General features: G+C 39.5%; 1 pseudogene; it reads left to right on the top strand.

Annotated features, from left to right (window-relative positions):
- The first annotated feature begins 675 nt into the window (after positions 1–675).
- Positions 676–2,330, top strand: LOC150007345 (T-complex protein 1 subunit beta pseudogene; annotated as a pseudogene).
- The last annotated feature ends 1,292 nt before the right edge of the window (positions 2,331–3,622 follow it).

The raw sequence follows: 3,622 nt of genomic DNA, 5'->3' as shown, positions 1-3,622 counted from the left end.
AGCATATGATAAATACAATTTTGTATATCCTAATATTCTGAAGACACATTCTCATGTTATTACAGGCAAAAGAAAACATATAATATGGAAAACAAAGTGAACAAAGACTAATCTTAAGAAACTGTGTCTAACATTTTCCGCTGGTAATGTTTCCCAGCTTTATCCTCAAATTTTGTGTGGTCAGTAGCTTGGACATCAAGTGCAGAGAAACACATTGAATAAATTTAAAATTATTGTCTTTTATGAGTCTCTACTTCTCATCTCTATTAGAATATCACATTTTTTTTCTCAGTGTAATAGAATGAGAATGTTTGAATAGAGTTCAAAATACATCACAAAATAGATATATTCTATCCCTCTTATGAGCAGCAGGAAAATTAAAATCAAAATCTCCATGTAGCAATTCTTTTGCCGATGTATTTCCTAGGGCATGGGAAATAAAAGAAAAAATAAATTAATGGTACTGCATCAAATTAAAAAGCTTCTGCACAGCTAAAGAAATCTACATTAAAATGAAAAGGAAACTGACCATAACATATTTGTCAATGATACATCAGACAAGGGCTTAATCGCCAAAATATGTAAAGGAGTCATCTGACTCTACACCAGGAAAACCAATCTAATTTAAAAATGGACACTCTGATCTCTGGCCTCGAGCTGTGAGTGAGAAAGCGTGAGTGGCCAACTCCTTGGAACCATGGCGTCCTTTCCCTTGCACCTGTCAACATCTTCAAGGCTGGAGCTGATGAAGAGAGAGCAGAGACAGCTCGTCTGTCTTCCTTTGTTGGTGCCATTGCTATTGGAGACTTTGTGAAGAGCACCTTGGGACCTAAGGGCATGGACAAAATTTTGTTAAGCAGTAGTCGAGATGCCTCTCTTATGGTGACCAATGATGGTGCAACTATTCTGAAAAACATTGGTGTTGACAATCCATCAGCTAAAGTTTTAGTTGATATATCAAGGGTTCAGGATGATGAAGTTGGTGATGGCACTACTTCTGTTACTGTCTTAGCAGCAGAATTATTAAGGGAAGCAGAATCTTTAATTGCAAAAAAGATTCATCCACAGACCGTCATTGCGGGTTGGAGAGAAGCCACAAAAGCGGCAAGACAGGCTCTATTGAATTCTGCAGTCGATCATGGTTCCAATGAAGTTAAATTCCGCCAAGATTTAATAAACATTGCGGGAACAACATTATCCTCAAAACTTCTTACTCATCACAGGGATCACTTTATTAAGTTAGCTGTAGAAGCTGTTCTCAGACTGAAGGGCTCTGGTAATCTGGAGGCAATTCATGTCATCAAGAAACTAGGAGGAAGTCTGCCGGATTCCTATTTAGATGAAGGCTTTCTGTTGGATAAAAAAATTGGAGTGAATCAACCAAAGCGAATTGAAAATGCTAAAATTCTTATTGCAAATACTGGAATGGATACAGACAAACTAAAGATATTTGGTTCTCGTGTAAGAGTTGATTCTACAGCAACAGTTGCAGAAATAGAACATGCAGAGAATGAAAAAATGAAGGAGAAAGTTGAACGTATTCTTACACATGGGATAAATTGCTTTATTAACAGGCAATTAATTTATAATTATCCCGACCAGCTCTGTGGTGCTGCTGGTGTTATGGCTATTGAACATGCAGATTTTGCGGGTGTGGAACGCCTGGCTCTTGTCACAGGTGGTGAGATTGCCTCTACCTTTGACCACCCAGAACTAGTGAAGATTGGAAGTTGCAAGCTTATTGAGGAAGTCATGATTGGAGAAGACAAGCTCATTCACTTTTCTGGGGTAGCCCTTGGTGAGCCTTGCACTATTGTTCTTCGTGGTGCCACTCAACAAATTTTAGATGAAGCAGAAAGGTCTTTGCATGATGCTCTTTGTGTTCTCGCCCAAACTGTGAAGGATTCTGGAACAGTTTATGGAGGAGGCTGTTCTGAGATGCTGATGGCTCATGCTGTGATGCAGCTTGCCAGTAAAACTCCAGGTAAAGAAGCTGTTGCAATGGAGTCTTATGCTAAAGCACTGAGAATGTTGCCAACAGTAATAGCTGACAATGCAGGCTATGACAGTGCAGATCTGGTGGCACAGCTCTGAGCCGCCCATAGTGAAGGCAATACAACTGCTGGGCTCGATATGAAGGAACGTACTATTGGCGATATGGCAGTACTGGGTATAACAAAGTTTCCAAGTGAAGCGACAGGTCCTTCTGAGTGCAGCTGAAACAGCAGAGGTAATTCTGTGTGTGGACAACATTATCAAAGCAGCACCAAGGAAACGTGTGCCTGATCACCACCCCTGTTAAGCATTCCTCTATGCCATTACGTGCTCTGAACCAGATCATAGTAAAGTTGTTGGGAAGACTTCGACTTCTTAAAGCAGACTATGGAATCGAAGTTTATCTGCGGTTATTATATCCTTAAGCTTGGACATTTAGTTGACCTTTTACTTTAACATGAGTCTAATTTATTTGCTGTCCGTTTTCCATAAAATTTAGTTGATTTAAAAAGTCCATTTCTCATACTATCAAAATAAAAAGTTTGAACAATTAAAAAACAAATAAATAAAAATGGACAAAGGACTTGAATAGACATTTCTCCAAAAAGGACACACAGAGGTCCCATAGGCATATGCAAAAATGCTCAACATCACTAGCCATCAGAGAGATGCAAATTAAAACCACAATGAGATAGCACTTCACACCTACCAGAATGGTCATCATTAATAAATCAACAAACAAGTGCTGGTGAGGATGTGGAGAAAAGGAAACCCTTTTGAACTGTTGGTGGGAATGCAGACTGGTACAGCCACTCTGGAAAACAGTATGGACTTTTCTCAAAAAACTAAAAATGGAACTGGCTTCTGATCCAGAGACTCCACTGCTGGGACTATACCCTAAGAATCCCAAAACACCAATTCAAAAGAACCTGTGCACCTCTATGTTCATAGCAGCACTATTTACAATAGTGAAGTGCTGGAAACAGCTTAAGTGCCCATCAGTAGATGAGTGGATCAAAAAATGGTAGTACATTTACACAATGGAATACTACACAGCAGTGAAAAAGAAGGAACTCTTACCTTTTGTAACAGCATGGATGGAACTGGAGAATATTATGTTAAGTGAAATAAGCCAGTTGGTGAAAGACAAATACTATATGATCTCACCTATAAGAGAAACCTAATGAACAAATGAGCAAAATAGAACCAGAACATGGAAACATGGAACAGACTGACAGAAGGGAGGGAGAAGGGGATAATGGTGGAAAGAAAGGGAAAGGACTAGTCAAAGAGCATGTATGAATGACCCATGGACATGGACAATAGTGTGGGGAGTCACTGTGGGAGCAGACAGGGGACGGGTGGCCTGGGAAGAGAAGGGCAAAGGGGGGAAAAATGGGACAACTGTAATAGAATAACTGAAAAAAATTGTTTTAATATTTCTAACAAACAAAAACTCATAGACATGGACAACAGTATGGTAATTACCAGAGGGGAGGGAATAAGGGGAGCAGTAAAGGATAAAGAGGGGATAAATGGTGATAGAAGGAGACTTGACATTGGGTGGTGGGCACACAATGCAATATACAGATGATGTATCATAGAACTGTACACTTGAAACCTAAAT

This window comes from Furipterus horrens, unplaced genomic scaffold (assembly GCF_987537825.1).
Source record: "Furipterus horrens unplaced genomic scaffold, mFurHor1.1.pri manual_scaffold_6, whole genome shotgun sequence".
NCBI classification, from domain to species: domain Eukaryota; kingdom Metazoa; phylum Chordata; class Mammalia; order Chiroptera; family Furipteridae; genus Furipterus; species Furipterus horrens.
The sequence above is the reverse complement of the archived record's forward strand: the minus strand, read 5'-3'. Positions and strand labels throughout refer to the sequence as shown.